Source organism: Mobula hypostoma, chromosome 20, assembly GCF_963921235.1.
Source record: "Mobula hypostoma chromosome 20, sMobHyp1.1, whole genome shotgun sequence".
Taxonomy (NCBI): Eukaryota; Metazoa; Chordata; class Chondrichthyes; order Myliobatiformes; family Myliobatidae; genus Mobula; species Mobula hypostoma.
Window position 1 is genome coordinate 46647701 of NC_086116.1, and position 17467 is coordinate 46665167.

The 17467-nt window shown below is 41.1% G+C and overlaps 1 long non-coding RNA gene across 1 annotated transcript in view; it reads left to right on the forward strand.

Annotated features, from left to right (window-relative positions):
- Positions 1–2712: 2712 nt before the first annotated feature.
- LOC134359207 (uncharacterized) overlaps positions 2713–17467 on the forward strand; it is a 43929-nt gene continuing 29174 nt past the window's right edge. Inside the window, exon 1 of the long non-coding RNA XR_010021065.1 lies at positions 2713–2788. This is a non-coding gene — a long non-coding RNA (uncharacterized LOC134359207). The remainder of the gene's footprint in view (positions 2789–17467) is intronic.

A 17467-nucleotide genomic window follows, 5' to 3' on the forward strand; every position in this document is an offset into this window, starting at 1 on the left:
ACCCCGCCCCCACTATTTAGTTTAAAGCCCTATCCACAGCCCTAATGATGGGATTCGCTAGGATCCAGTTCCCATCACAGTTCAGGTGGAGCCCATCCCATTGGTACAGCCCCTCCTTCCCCAATACTGGTGCCAATTTCCAGGAATTCAAACCCACTTCTCCCACACCAATCCACACATTTGACTCTCTAATCTTCTTGACCCTATGCTAATTTGCATGTGGCTCTGCTTTTTAATTTAGTCCCTATCTGCTCAAATTCCCTCAGCAGAACCTTTCCTCATTCTACCTATGTTGTTGGTACCCACATGGGCTATGACAACTGGATCTTTCCCCTCCCACTGCAAATTCCTCTGCAGGTCCTGAACCCGGGCACCAGGCAGGCAACACAGCCTTCGGGACGCTCTATCCCTGCGCCAGAGAACTCTGTCTATTTCCCTGACTATTCTATCCCTAATTACCACTACATTTCTCTTCTTTCCCCCCTCTTGAATGGTTCCCTAAACTACATTGCCACAGTTAGGTTGTTCATCTTTCCTACAGCCCTCACTTTCATCCAAACAGGGAGGAAGAATCTTCGACCTGTTGGACAAGCTCAAGGGCTGAGGCTCCTCCAGCACTGTCTCATAGATCCCTCCACCCACCTCACTCGCTCGCAGTCACACCTTCTTGTTCCTGACCACAGACCAGATTTGAGGCAGCTAATCTAATGGGTGTGACTACCTCCTGAAACAGAGAATCCAGGTAACTCTCCCCCTCACTGATGTTCTGCAGTGTGTTTGAAGCTCAGATTTCAAATCATCAACTTTGAGCCTGAGTTCTGTGAGCAGCCAGCTCTTGCTGCAGATGTGGTCACCAGGAGCCACAATAGGGTCCACTAGCTCCCACATCATGCAACTACAGCACATCACTTGATCCTGCATCATCCCTACTTTATTTAATTAGCTGTAGTTTAGTGACTTCTTATTCAGCCACTACAAAAGCCTGACCTGTTCCTCCTCGCCAAAGCCTTAAGTTCCCACTCCTACACTGGTCCACTCACACAATGACCGCTCTGCTTTGATCCTGCTTTACTTTTATTTGCTCCTGCTAAAGAATCACGAATCGATTGCTCTGCCGCTACTGCCAAGCAAATAAAAATGCAAGAAGGAGCAACTTCAGATGAATATCTTAAAACAGTTCCTTTTATAAGGAGGCTTCAGCACCGATTGCTGGAGCATTCACTTTTACCTCCGCCCAGCCTGCCTCACTCTCCTCGCAACACTTTCCTCCTGCATCACTCTCCTCTTGATTCTAATCTCTAATATCATCCACTTTGTACCGCAAGCCTAGGCAGCTAGTGGATGCTGATGTCAATACTTATAGCACTTCTTGATGCATTTGATTTCCTTCTGCCAATGTTATACTGTAAGGGCAGGAATTCAAGCCTTTCCAGCTGTGCTTACAATCAAAATGCCACAAACAATAAATGTAATTCTGGGAATCAGCGTTAGTAATGTCAATGTATTAACGGTATCAGCATATGAGAGGGAGATTGGAAATCTAGTGTATGGGCCACAACAACAACCTCTCACTCAACATCAGCAAAACCAAAGAGGTAACTATTCACTACAGGAGGAGGTTGATGAGCCAATTCTCATCAGGGAATCGGGTGGAGAAGGTCAATAACTTTAAATTCCTTTGCCCCACCACTCATGCTCAATGGCTCTGAGGCTGTATGTTCTACTTAGACCTTGAAAAGATTCATTATTCACTTCTTAATTCAGACATAAAGTTCTAAAAGGTGTGGGGACCTTTTATTGAACATTTTCATAATTCCCATTTAGATTAAGGGTTTATCCCTCCTTCTTTCTCTTTTGCATTTAAATCCCTTACTTCCAGCTTTTTTCAGTTAAGACTTACGGTTTTTCTTTAGTGTAAACATATTATAGCTCAGGCAATATACCTTTTTTTTATAAATACAGCTCTGTGGCGATAAAAGTTCTGTTCAACTTTTCTATATATCGTAAGGTTGGCTTGGAGTTGGGTAGTGGGAGGGTGGGGCGGTAACTAACTTTATACAATTCTACTATGTATGTTTGTTTTGCACTGTATAAACCTTTTTTTTACAATTTTATTTGTTGTTGCATTGTAAAACTTATAAAAAAATTAATTAAAAAAAAATTCTTGGCAGTGTAATTTCAGAGGATCTGTCCTGGGGCCAGTGTGTAAGTGCCATTACAAAGAAGACAAAGTAGTGCTTCTACTTTGTTAGGATTTTGCACGGATTCAGCATGCCGTCGAAAATTCTGACAAACTTCTGTAGATGCACAGTGGAGGGTATCCTGACAAATTATATATGGCCAGGTATGAAACACCAATGCCCATGAATGGACAAGCCGACAAAAAATATTGGAAATGGTCCAGTCCATCACTGGGACAGTCCTCTCCACCACTGAGCACACCTACAAGGCGGACTGACATAAGAACCCAGCCTCCACCATCAAGGACCCCACTCCTCACTGCTGCCATCAAGAAGAAGGTAAATGAACCTCAGTTCCCACGTCAGCAAGTTCAGGAACAGTTATGACTCCTCAGCCATCTAGCTCCTGAACAAGTGTGGATAGCTTCACCCACCTCAACACTGAACTGATTCCACATCCTAAGAACTCTACAACTTATGTTCTTAATGTTATTTATGACTTATTTATGTATTATTTTTATTTTTATTTTGTAGCCGCGCTGGTTCACCTGCTCCCTTAATACCACCTCTTTGGTCAAGAAAGCACAGCACTTCCTGAGGAGATTGAGGTGAGTGAGGCTCCGACCCCCATTCTAACCAATTTTTACAGGGGCACCACTGGGAGTGTCCTGACTAGCTTCATCTGGTATGGGAATTGTAAGGCATCTGACTGCAAGACCCTACAAAGGATTACAAGGACAGCTAAGAGGATCATTGGGCTCTCTCTTCCATCCCTCCGAGATATTTATCAGGAGCTCTGCATATGCAGGGCCCTTAGCATTGTCAATGATTCTCTCCCATGACATGAACTGTTAGGAGGGGAAGCAGCTTCCTCCCCCAGACCACAAGACCACTGAACTCCCCGCTGCCACCCAGATCAGTGCCAATGTGCTATACTGTTTACTTTTGAACTTGTGTTGCAAATGCACGGTGTTATTCATTTATTTACTAGTGGTGATATTACTTTATGTGTGTGAATTATATATACTGTGCTGTGCACCTTCCTACGGAGAAACATTGTTTTGTTAGGTGGTATACAAGTGTACAGTTGAATGACAATAGACTTGAAGTTGCCTTTGACTTCTTTTGTAGATTGGTTGTTTGTCTGTTTTTGTTTATGTGCAGATTTTTATTGATTCTATTGTGTTTCTTTGTGTCCACTGTGAATGCCCACAAAAAAGTGAAGACTACAGGAATACGTGGTGATCTATACATACTTCGCTAATAAATTTACTTTGAACTTTATGCGATGACATATTGGTATATTTGCTTTTAACTTTAAAGGAGGAATTAACCAGCAAAACTGGTAATTTACAAGGGATTAATTCCCCCTGGGACATAGAGACAATCATTGTTCCTGCAACATGTTACCTTGCCTAATTTCCAGATCGTTTTGTTTCATTTGCTTCAAAATTTATAAGCTAAGTCTGGAAACATGTCTGGGTACCATTGTTAACATATAATGTTTGACTTTGATGAGTGAAATAGAATGAGAAACCTTTGAAAGGAGGAGAAATTCCTTTTGTATTTCAGTGAATTTTCAAAGAGAGGGTTAGGGTTACAGTTATATATTAATCATTTCACAAATTACAGTTTGAGACCGCAGTATTAATTAGATGTCTGACATCTTTATGAATAGATTATCAAATGCAGTCTGCTAGCAGGTTGCTGGCTTTCTGTACTGTAGATGCATAACTCCTGCATCATGTTCAATCCCTTTGCTGCTGGAGCTTCTAACTACTTTTAAGAGTAATCCTGAGCCCCCTCAGACATAGCGGAGCTACGTCATGTCCGCCAGACATACCAGATTCAGCTACAAAATGGCTGAACGCCCTCTCAACCCAGCGAACAGCTTATTCTTTTTAAAAGCAAAGCAAGTTGATGAATATAAAACCATTTCATCAACTTTCTCAAAAGTGCTTACATAAATCATTCTGTCCGAGCTGGTCAAATACAGAAAGATGCACAACTGGATCTGGTTCTCAATGATCAAGTAAATGGAAGTTACAAAGACATTGGAGCAGTTTGTGCAACAGAAAGATCGGTATTTTGATAAAAGCCGAGTATGAAGTAACGGAGCTGAGTGGACAATGAGATCAGTTCAATAAAACTGAATCAAAGTCCTTTGTTTGAGGGGGAAAAAACAAGTAATTGAACAACAGACCAGAAATGTGTATTATTTAAGAGTAACATGGCTAAGGCTGAATTTTCCAGCAAAGCAAATGTTGAGGTGAAATGAAGCATATGACAGATTTGGGAAATATAAAAGGTATGAAAGAAAACAGAAATCAGGAAAGCAGAGAAAGAACATGAAAAAAGATTAAAGGTTAACAAAGCAATGGTGTTTAAGCTTTGCAAAGCTATCAGTGTATGAATTTATTGTAAGTAAACAGTTAATCAGTAAAGGGTTGAAATCTCTTGGATCTGGAAAAGGATAAGGTATTTGCAGAATTTGGACAGAATAAGGTGCCAATCAAACTGAGTGTCTGAGCTATTTGGATGTGAGAATTTAACTGGCTGTTGTACTGAAACAAAAGCTGATGGAAGTAAAAATAAAGCAATAACAGGCTAGCTCCGCTTGTATCTCTGTAGAATAGTGAAGGAGACTGGGAGAAACTACCAGATCTATGGACAATCATTTGCCAGAATTCTTTAGAAACCAAGATAGTTGCATTGCCCCTAATAAGTCAAAGGATCATGGATTCCAATCTCATACCAAGACTTACCACATAAATTGATAACAATGAATCCCTGTTTGACCCAGAAGCTACACCTAAAAATTCCCCAGCATTACTTTAAAGCATGGCATTGTCATTATCCACTTTGCAACATTTGTCTCCAAAAACAATGTTATTTTAAAATAAAAAGGCAGTTATCTGGTCATTGCAACGTTCTGCTTGCTTGTAATTTAGCTGTAATATTTTCCATATGAATAACAAAGAAGGCACTGAAAGTTTTCCATAACCTAATAAGGTGCTTTGGGTCATCCTGAAGTTGACAGAAGCCCAATAAAAATAGAAGTTTTACTTTCTTTTAAATATCAAGAAAGATTACTTATTTTTACCTCGGATTAACCTCTAGAGTCATAATAAAGGAAGGAATTAGTGAAAAACTGAGCTGTAAGGGTGGATTTGTAAAGGGACATTACTCTTAACTCTTTAATCAAGTTAAGTCTGAGAAAAATTTGAAGGACTTAATTGACTTTTTTGTGAGCTGAAACTAAGAATGTACATTTAAAAGAAATGAATAAAGGAAGGCAGATGCTCAGCTGATTTCCAGACATCACCTAATAGGAAAGGTATTTAATTCAAACTAAGATAGAGGAAATGTTCACTAATATTGTACTGGGCTTCTATTGACACAAAGGATTAGTAGAACATGAAATGTTGACCTGGGCTTTACAGAGTGCTGTTCATCATCTGCATTAAATGCCAAGGTGCATTTTGTTTTTCAGAATCAGAATCATAATCGGGTTTAATATCACTGGCATATGTCGTGAAATTTGTTAACTTTGCAGCAGCAGTACAAAGCAATACATGATAATAGAGAGAAAAAAAACTGAATTACAGTAAGTATATATATTAAATAGTTAAATTAAATAAGTAATGCAAAAATAGAAATAGTAAGTATTGAGGTAGTGTCATGGGTTCAGTGTCCATTTAGAAATCAGATGGCAGAGGGGAAGAAGTTGTTACTGAATCACTGAATGTGTGCCTTCAGGCTTCTGTACCTCACTCCTGATGGTAACAATGAGAAGAGGGCATACCCTTGTAGGTGAGGGTCCTTAATAATGGTTGCTGCCTTCCTGAGGCACTGTTCATTGAAGATGTCTTTGATATCATGGAGGCCAGTAACCACAATGGAGCTAATTAATTTTACAACTTTCTGTAACTTACTTGGATCCTGTGCAGTTGCCCCCCCCCCACCCCCATACCAGAGGGTGATGTGGCCAGTCAGAACGCTCTCCATGGTACATCTGTAGAAGTTTGCTAGTGTTTTAGATGACAAACCAAATCTCCTGAAACTCCTAATGAAATATAGCCACTGTCTTGCCTTCTTTATAGCTGCTTCAATATGTTGCAACCAGGTGAAGTCTTCAGAGAAATTGAAACTCAGGAACTTGAAATTGCTCACTCTCTCCACTTCTGATCCCTCTATGAAGATTGGTTTGTGTTCCCTTGTCTTACCCCTTCTGAAGTCCACATTCAGCTGTTTGGTCTTGCTAACACTGGATGCAAGGTTGTTGCTACAACACCACTCAACCGTCAGGTATATCTCGCTCCTGTATGTATGCCCTTTCGACACCATCTGAAATTCTGCCAACAATGGTTATATCATCAGCAAATTTATAGATGCAATTTGAGCAGTGCCTAGTCTCACATTCATGGGTGTAGAGAGAGTAGAGCAGTGCGATAAGCACACATGCCTGAGCTGTGCCAGTGTTGTTTGTCGATGAGGTGGAGATGTTATTTCCAATCTGCACAGATGTGGTCTACTGGTTAGGAAGCCGAGGATCCAGTTGCAGAGGATCATTTTCCCTGCATCTACCTACAGAAGGCTGAACTCACAGAATGTTAAGGCCAAATGATAGCAGGCTCTCCCAGTTAGGCAAGAACAAGTCACGGACACCAAAGCTGCACAGCCATATTTTGTCATCTGTCAAAGTGTCAAGCCTTTTCAATGGTCTTTGATATATCTAACACTTCAGAAACATCTAACCTGCTTTGTTTTTTCACTGATTAGAAATAGAAAAATTAAATATACATGAAAAAACACAAGTAATTAAAACACAAGCTCAAACTGGAATAATGCAAAGCTAACCTTTCTTTCTATTGTGTAAGTGCTTGGGAGTCCCAGCAAGTTTGCACAGCACTAATGTACTCCACTCATTGTTCAATAACAGAGGCTCGTGACAGATTCACCAGCAAGAATGTGCCAACAAGATCAGAATTCCACCTTTGTGTAAGTGTGCTGGAGTTCTGACCCTGCTGGAGTTTGCATGGGCAAATCTTACCAGATAGCTGTGAAACTCATCAGCAGGTTCCTGACTTCCTGATGAAGGGTCTCAGCGTGAAGCATCGACTGTTTATTCTCTTACATAGATGGTGTATGATCTGCCGAGTTCCCCCGGCATTTGTGTGTGTTCTGGATTTCCAGCATCTGCAGAATCTCTTGAGTTCCAGACTTCCATACTACCACTGGGGTAGAAACGGTTAAAGAACTGCGCACATGCAAGGAGAGGAGGGAAGAACTGGAAGCTGAGAAATCTGTCCGGTTAAGGAGCTGGGCCCTGTACAGATTAAATAAGCTCCTGTGCTGTAATTTGTATAAACCACCCATGCATGCATTCTCTTTGATCCTGCAGATGTAAAGGCTGCCTGCGTGGATCATTTAAACAGGAAAGTGCACTCTGAGCACAGTTCTGTATGTTTTGACAAGTGCCTTATCTAGGGGCACCCATGTGCCCGGTCAGAAATGGCATCACAAATACAGAGTATCCTTTATGCATTATCTATTGGTTAGTCTAACTTTGTTGTTAATCACATTGAAAACTGGCCAATTGCCAAGGCTAATGGAAAGGACTTATAAATTGTAGCTATATTTTCTTAGTTCAGTGTCAAGGTCCATGACTTACTTCGCTGCAATTTTTTGAAGGGAGGGGGTGGTTTCTATTTGAAAGCAAGCAAGTAAGGATTTGGGAGTGCAGCCCAGACTTTTTATGTCTGCCCTTCAAGTCAAGTCGTCAAGTCAAGTCAAGTCACCTTTTTATTGTCATTTCAACCATAAACTGCTGGTACAGTACACAGTAAAAACAAAACAATGTTCTTCTAGGACCATGGTGCTACATGAAACAACACAAAACTACACTAGACTACAGACTTACACAGGACTACCTAAAGTGCACAAAACAGTGCAGGGCAGTACAATAAATAATAAACAAGACAATAGGCACAGTAGAGGACAAATTACAATATAATAATAAATGATATAGATGTCAGTCTAGACTCTGGGTATTAAGGAGTCTGATGGCTTGGGGGAAGAAACTGTTGCACAGTCTGGTCGTGAGAGCCTGAATGCTTCGGTACCTTTTGCCAGATGGCAGGAGGGGGAAGCGTTTGTATGAGGGTTGTGTGGGGTCCTTTACAATACTGTTGGCTTTACGGGTGCAGCATGTGGTGTAAATATTTTTCACTCAGGTGGGCATGTGGCTGGCCGTCGATAAGGTACATTGGGGAAAGTATCTGGGAGAGTGATGACAATGGGTAGCACCACATGAGATGTTATCATGGAGCCTGAAGACCCATGTCTGCCTCACCATGTCCTGCAAATTAAACAAAAGAGCTTTAATTATCAACTCTGCAACAGGCATTGAACCGGAGGTGGATAAGTTTGCATCTCAAAGCAACAGTCTATCCTCTATTTTGCAGCAAATAAGTCAATTTACTCAGTTACGGTTTATTTGAAGGGTGGAGGAAGCAGTAAGCAAAGCAACTTCTCCCACTAAAAGCAGAGCAAATTTTCCACAAAAATGCTGTGTCTGAAGAATAGTTACATAAAAATCTTGTGCATAAAATTAATCTTGGTCCCTCACAGCAATGTGGGTACTAGGTTTAATTGACACAATTTTCTCCACCATTACTTTAACATTGTCAGGACAACCACTGGATCACTAAAGCTTTACTTCTTTGGAATGCTATACCTACAGTCCAGTTTCAATTCTACATTGTCTGTTTTTCTTGAAGGTCTCATCAACAAACTGTACCTCTTTCACTCACAAAATGCTGGAGGATCTCAGCAGCGTCAATGGAAAAGAGTAAACAATCAATGTTTCGGGGCAAGACGCTTCTTTGGCATGCCGGAAATGTCGACTGGCGACTGTGCTCTTTTCCACAGATGCTGCCTGGCCTGCTGAGTTCCTCCAGCATTTTTTGTGTTGCTTTCGATTTCCAGCATCTGCAGATTTACTTTTTCAGTATCTGCTGTAATATGAAACTGAACTCCCATGACTTTCCCCGTGGCTGAAACTGCTTCCTGGAAGGTAAGTTTCCTGACTTTGATCCAAGCAATTCTTTCCATTAATTATTTTTACGTCAAACTGAACTTGAAAGTGGTGCACTCCCTCATTCACTGTCTCTCATCATTCCTTGAGAGGATAAGAGTTAAAGCTAGTGTAATATAATCCTTTTCTTAATTTAAGACTTCTTCTGACTTTCCTTACTCTTTACACCAGAAGACATTGGAAGCCCAACTTTAATAATGTTCTTGATTGTAGAATTGAATGTTGTTTATTGATTAAAGATTCCATGTTAGCACTCCAAAACATGGAAAGCAGGTAGCCAAACATCTTGATTTGTATAGAAAATAGTGGAAAACCATTTGCCCCACCCACATGAATCTTATAACAATAAAAAAAAGTATAGAAGCCCAAAGAGGACCTTTTTGAACTCCAAAAGCAAATCATGCAGTAATAATTAATGCACACATTAACTTTACCAACATATGTATTTGTTTGATAAGCCATCTAGATCAGATGAATTGAACCCCAGATTTCCAAACTGGGTAGCTGAAGAGATTGTGGAGGCATTAGTAGTGCTCTTTCAAGAATCACTGGATTCTGGAATGGTTCTGGAATTCTGGAAAATTGCAATTATCACTCCACTCTTTAAGAAGGGATGGAGACAAAAGACTGGAAATTACAGGCCAGTTAGCCTGAGTTCAATGATTGAGAAGACGTTGGAGTCCATTATTAAGATGAGGTTTCAAGGTACTTGGAGACATATGATAAAAAGGGCTGAAATCAGCATGGTTTCCCTGAGGGAAAATCCTGCTTGACCTATCTGTTGGAACCCAATGAGGAAATAACACAGACTAAGGAGAGTCAATGGATGTTGTTTATTTGGATTTGCGAAATACAAGAGGACATGGCTTTAAGGTAAGGGGTGGGAAGTTCAAGGGGGATATTAGAGGAAAGCTTTTTACTCAGAGAGTGGTTGGTGCGTGGAATGCACTGCCCGAGTCAGTGGTGGAGGCAGATACACTAGTGAAATTTAAGACAGATATATGGAGGAATTTAAGGTGGGGGGTTATATGGGAGGCAGGGTTTAAGGGTCGGCACAACATTGTGGGCCGAAGGGCCTATACTGTGCTGTACTATTCTATGTTCTGTGTTCTATGCTAAACTTGAAGCAGCTAAACAAGGTAAGAGCCCATTGTATTACAGGAAAGATACAAACATAATTAGAAAATTGGCTGGCTTGCAGAAGGTCAAAGAGTGGGAACAAATAGGACCTTTTCTAGTTGGCTGCCAGTGACTAGTGGTGTTCCGCAGGGAATGGTATTGGGACTGCTCCTTTTCACGTTATACTGCATGTTAATGATCTGGATGATGGAATTGATGGCCAAGTTTGTGGAGGAAACAAAGATAGATGGGGGAGGGTGGTCAGGCAGTGTTGAAGAAACAGGCAGTCTGCAAAAGGACTTGGGTTAAGAGAATGGGCAAAGAAGTGGCAGGTGGAATACTGTGCGGGGAAGTGTATGTTCATGCACTTTGGTAGAAGGAATAAACATACAGGCTATTTTCTAAATGGGTGGGAGGGGGATATTCAAAAATCAGAGGGGCAAAGGAACTTGAAAGTCCTTATGCAGGATTCCCTAAAGGTTACTTTGCAGGTTGAGTCTGTGGTGAGAAAAGCAAGTGCAATCCTAGCATTCATTTCAAGAGGATGAGAATATAAAAGCAAGGATGTAATGCCAAGGCTTTATAAGGCATTGGTCAGACTGTACTTGGAGTATTGTGAGCAATTCTGGGTCCTGGGAATGAAAGAATGTATGAAGAGTGTTTGATGGCCCTGAGCCTGTACTCACTGGAGTTTGAAAAGATGACAGGGAATCTCACTGAAACCTAAAAAAATCATGAAAGGCCAAAACAGACTGGATGTGGAGAGGATATTTCCGATAGTGAGGGAGTCAAGGATCAGAGGGCACAGCCTCAGAATAAAAGGACACCCACTTCAGAACAGAGATGAGGTGAATTTCTGCAGCCAGAGGGTGGTGAATCTGTGAAATTCATTGCCAAGGCAGCTGTGGCTGCCAAGTCGTTGGGTATATTCAAAGCAGAGTTTGATGGGTTCATGATCAGTGAGGGTGTCAAAGGTTATGGGGAAAAGGCAGGAGATGGGGTTGAGAGGGATAATAAATGGGATGGCAGAGCAGACTCAGTGGGTTGAATGGCCTAAGTTTGCTTCTATGTCTTATGGTTTTAAGTCATCTTTGGGCAATCTATTGAAACCGGTCCTCGCCTTTGGTCAAATTTATTTAACATATTTCCCATTTACTCCATTTCTGGGATGTTCCACTTCTTTTGGTTCCTCCATGATTAAAAGTTATTAATTCCTCATCTAATACCTGCAAGCAGTGATCTGTGGCCAAACTTCATTCAGTTGCCTTCTCCCCACATCCTTTTGAACCTCTGGTGATCAAAAGTCTGTCAGTCTCTTTTTTAAAACTTGCAATTGACATGGCATCAGTTGCATTTTGTGAAGGGAGGTTCCAATTTTCAAATTTGCTCAATGTCTGGAGGTGTTTTTTTTTCTCATTCAATTTCATCCTTGAGATATTCATGGCTGGCTAATGTCCCTGAACAAATTTCAGCAGTGGGTCCAGTGTATTGCTTCCACAGAAAAGGCAGCTGATTACCATTAACTAAGGATAATCTTCCAGGTGAGTTTCTCTCAAATAGTTTTAAAAGTTGACGTTTTGCCTTTAAAAGTTGACATTTTTGTATTGACTAGAAGAAGCTGGTGGTAAGATACTTCCTAGGACAAGTGGATTCCTCTAGAGAAGAAACTCCTTTGGTGGTGTCAGGTAGAGAATTGAATTGAATTGACTTTATTACTTACATCCTTTGTGTAAATGTGGAGTAAACATTATATCTCCGTCTAAATGTACAATGTGCAATTTATAGTAATTTATAATAAATAGTATGTACAGCAGGACAGTTAATATAACATAGAAATACAATTGTGTCAGCATGAATTAATCAGTCTGATGGCCTGGTGGAAGAAGCTGTCCCGGAGCCTATTGGTCCTGGCTTTCATGCTGCGGTACCATTTCCTGAAGAGTTACAAGATTTACAATGTCGAGGAAGATATATAATGTATGGTTGAGTCAGGATAGAGCGTGAGTAAGAAGAGAATCTGCAGCGGATGGTGTGTCATGGTGTTCCCGTGAACTTGCTGTCTTTGCCCTTGGCAGTAGATATTGGGATAGTGTTATAGAAACCGGGGCAGGTAATTGCAGTGCATTTTGTTGATGATACAGACTGCAGCCATCATGAATCAGTGATTGAGAGAATTAATATTTAGCATTGTTGAATGGGTACTAGTCAAGGAGGCTGCTTTGTTCTGGATGGTGTTGAGTTTCCTGAGAGACGCTTTGATGCTACACTTGGTTAAATGCTGCCTTGATGTTAAGGTTAGTCACTCTCACCTCAGCTTGAGAATTCCTTTCTGCAGTCTGTGTTAGAACCAAGGCTAGGAAGAGGTCTGCTGCCAAGTGGTTTTGGGGAAATACAATTTGTCCACTGGTGAATGAGTTATTGGTGACTGATATTTGATAGCACTGTCAATGGTATTTTCTATTACTTGCTAATGATTGACTAATGTTTGGGCAGTAATTAGCTGGATTGGATCTGATCTGTCTGCCGCAAATAGGATACACTTTAATGATTTTCCACATTGTTTGATAGCTTGTTTGGCAATCCGGTCAAGATGGCACCTGTGTACAACACCCCTTCGGTCGACATCTTCCAGATGGTCCACAAACTGCTTATTTCATTTCTTTTATGTCTGCTTTTCATCGTAAATGTGTTTCTGGAACTGTTAGAGCCTGCGATTTATAGTTTGGAGATCGATTGAGCAATCCAGCACTTTACTGTCTCCAAGAAGGTTCTAGGAAGTGAGTGCAAGTTCAAATGCCCTTGAGGTGAAGAACCTTCGAGGTGGGGCATGGGCTGATTTTCAACTCCATTTCACCAATTAAAGCTTCGAGGAAAATTGAAACATCGAGGCGAATGCGGAGTGTGAGTGAGGGTTCAGCAGCAATTATCTACCTTTTGTTTGCTGATGGGATCCCTCTGCTGCTGGCTTCGAGTGGTGTCTCTCTCTTTCAATGAAGTTGGAGTATGTCACCAAGGTTCTGCGTTTACGGATTGGACTATGGACCAAGAACTTTTCAGTTTTCTGGTTTTTATATTCGATATTTTGGTCTGCTCTTTCTCATTGTTTTTTGTGCAGGTGGGGGGGGGGCAGTGGTTTGCCTTTTCTCTTTGAATGACTTGCATGGTTTTCCTTGTTTCATGGCTAGCTGGAGAAGGTGAATCTCCGAGTTGTATACTGCTTACATACTTTGTTAATGAATGATCCTTTGAACCTTTAGATATGACCACATGACCATAAGACATAGGAGCAGAATTAGGCCATTCGGCCCATTAAGTCTGGTCTGCCGTTCCATCATAACTGATTTGCCAGCCCTCTCAATCCCATTCTACGGCCTTCTCTTCGTAACCTTTGATGCCTTCACTAATCAAGAACTATCAACCTCCGCTTCAAATTTACTCAGTAACTTAGCCTCCTCATCGGTCTGTGGCATTGAATTCCACAGCTTCACTACCCCTGGCTAAAGAAATTCCTCTTCTTCTCTGTTCTAAATGGACATCTCTCTAATCTGAGGCCTAGACTCTGAGGCCTGTGGTCCTAGACTCACCCACTATAGGAAATGCCAGTTTCTATGAACTCTATGTCTACCACACACTGAAAAATCATCCTTCTTTCCCTTGTTTATAAAAAGAGAGACAAGATGATTTAATTGGTAGTGTATTTATTTGAATTTCGCTGGCTCTGAAGCTGCACACTCCCTACATATGCTGTACTAAAACACACAAACTTGGTGAACAGCCAAGTTACAAGTTTATTGCCTTAAGTGGTAGAGGCTGAAGCTTCATATTGGAGTTGAGTAGACATGTCTATTCTTCTGCAATTTATTTTGGTATGATTGATATTGCTTTTAAACTATAAATTCTTGTTTACCACACACATGAGAAGGCATTAAATAAGCATTCTCTGGTTAAAGGTTTACTGGAGCAAAGAAAATGCCAGCCACTGTTCAGATGCAGTAAACTTTCCAAGTTTAAATGATACTGTATGTTGCTGGAAATGATTCAAAAACTCTCTCACTTCTAGAAGTTGCAGTGCGTATTACAAGCCTTATTTAAACATGGCAGTGCTCTGCAAGTGGAAAATTACAAATGAGAAGAACATTTCTAAGTTTATATAAAAAGGGTTTAGTGAGAATGTGGGCAGATTAATTATTTGTGAGGTAAAATAACATTGGCTGCTTTCAAAAGGCTAGTTTACATAGCCTTCCTTCCAACACTAGAAAGAGGAACTTCGAATCACTGTCCTTTCCTATTAGATTCTTTCTCCTTCAGCCTTTATCTCTTCCACCTATCACCTCCCAGCTTCGCACTTCATCCTCTTCCTCCACCCACCCATTTGCTTGCCTGACAGCTTGTACTCCTACCCAAGACCCAAGTTTTTATTCTGACTTTTGCACCCTTCCTTTCCAGTCCTGATAAAATTTCAGCCCAGAACATTGGCACTTTATTCACCTCCACAAGTGCAGCCTGACTTGCTGAGTTCCTCCAGATTTTTGTATACAGTGCTGAAGATTTCCAGCATCTGCAGAAGGTCTTGAGTTTATATTTTACATCTTTGTCCTGCTGCCAGGCATTCTCCACTCGCTTGTTTCACATTTTTGATCAGAGCCAAAGTCTGAAATTTCTTGGAACTTTCAACTTTGATCCTCTCAGAAAAAATGTAAGTCCCCCTTCACACTGGCAAACTAACAGTTAAAACACATCCTTTTAAAGAGTATCCACAAGGGAAAAGCATTCTTTTGGAAGGGTGGAGCAAATAGCTGTAGTTGCCCTCTGAAGGACATTCTGAATCAGGTTTATTATCACAGGCATATGTTGTGAAATTTGTCAACTTAGCAGCAGCAGTACAATGCAATACATGATGATATAGAAAGGAAAAACAAATAAATAAGTAAATCAATTACAGTAAGTATATGTATGTATAATTGAGTAGATTAAAGATAGTGCAAAAACAGAAATAATATATATTTTTAAAAAGTGAGTTAGTGTTCATGAGTTCAATGTCCAGTTAGGAATCAGATGGCAGAGGGGAAGAAACTGTTCGTGAGTCGCTGAGTGTGTGTCTTTAGGCTTCTGTACCTCCTTCCTGACGGTAACAATGAGAAGAGGGCATGCCCTGGGTGATGAAGATCCTTAACAATGGACGTTGTCTTCCTGCGTCACTTCTCCTTGAAGATGTCTTGGGTACTATGGAGGCTGTTCCCATTGTTTCCTTTGACTCCACCCTGTGCCCCTTCCAGAAATGAATTGAATTGAATTGACTTTTTTTTCTTACATCCTTCACATGCATGAGGAGTAAAACTCTTTACATTATGTCTCCACCTAAGTGTGCAATATGCAATCATAGTAATTTATAATAAATAGAACACTCAATGTAACATAGAAATACACTCAAATCAATGTGAGTTAATAAATCTGATAGCCTCGTGGAAGAAGCGCTCCTGGAGCCTGTTGGTCCTGGCTTTTATGTTGCGGTACTGTTTCCTGGATGGTAGCAGCTGGAATAGATTGTGGTTGGGGTGACTCAGGTCCCCATTGATCCCTCTGGCCCTTTTTTCACACCTGTCTTTGTAAATGTCCTGAATCATGGGAAGTTCACAACTACAGATGAGCTACAGATTGAGGGAAGTACAGTTCCCATGTCAAGCAGTGATGCCACCAGTCAGGATGCTCTCAATTGTGCTCCTGTAGAAACTTCTTAGAATTTGGGGGCCCATACCAAACTTCCTCAACCGTCTGAGGTGAAAGAGTCGCTGTTGTGCCTTTTCCGCCACACTACTGGTGTGTACAGACCACGTGAGGTCCTCGGTGATGTGGATGCCAAGGAAGGCTGTTTACCCTCTCAACCCCAGATCCATTGATGTCATCAGGCGTTAGCCCATCTCCATTCCTCCTGTAATCCACAACCAGCTCCTTTGTTTTTGTGACATTGAGGGAGAGGTTGTTTTCTTGACACCACTGTGTCGGAGAGATGACTTCTTCCCTGTAGGCCACCTTGTTATTGTTTGATGAGATTAGGCCAAAGAATGTAGTGTTGTCAGATTAGCAGATTAGAGCTTTGGGTGGTGACCCAGTCATGTGTATACAGGAAGTAAAGGAAGGGACTTAGTACACAGCCCTGACGTCTCCTGTGCTGAGAGTCAGTGGGGTGGATGTGAGGGAGCCCACTCTTACCACCTGCTGGCGATCTGACAGGAAGTCCAGGATCCAGCTGCAAATGGCAAGGTCAAGGCCGAGGTCTCTGAGCTTCCTGTCGAGTCTGGATGGAATTATGGTGCTGAATGCTGAACTGTAGTCCAAGAGCAGCATTCTCACATAAGCATCCTTCTTCTCCAGATGTGTAAGGACAGTAAGTAGAACAGTGGCTTTTGTGTCATCTGCCGATCGGTTGCATCAGTAGGCGAATTGTAGGGTGTCCAGTTTGGGTGGGCCCTCTCTGAACTTAAAACATATTTGTTCTCACACTTTTCCAAAGAGGCATGACCTCTTATTTCTTTCTCCACAATTACCAACAGTGTGCTTCTAGCATTTTCTATTTTTATTTCTTCTGGAAGGTCATACTTTTAATTAGCAAAATCTACACTTTAATCAACACCTTATGTTCTGATGTGCATCCATCTCTCCTAAGTATTGCACTCACAAACCCAGCAGAGTTAAATTGGAAATGGACAGTTCATGAAAGATCCCAGTTGGCTTTCCTCGTCAAATTGACCAATTCTTCCTCTGCCAATATAATCTTAACCATCCATAGGGAGTTTAACAGGTTTAATTACTCAGTCAGAGCTATCGTATAGAAAGTACACAACATTTCTTGGGCAGGATCTTTCTTGAGTGAAGAAATTTTCCAGCACCCTTTAACACAACAATTTTATTTCACTATACTATGCTGGATAACAGTGAAAGTGGACTCAATAACCTGGGTAAAAGATGGTAAATATTATCCTTCTCCTGAACCGGTGGCACTCAAGGACTCGGAAAGAAAGTAAATGTCACATTATGGGCAGAAATTCAAATAAGAAAGGGGATAAAAATT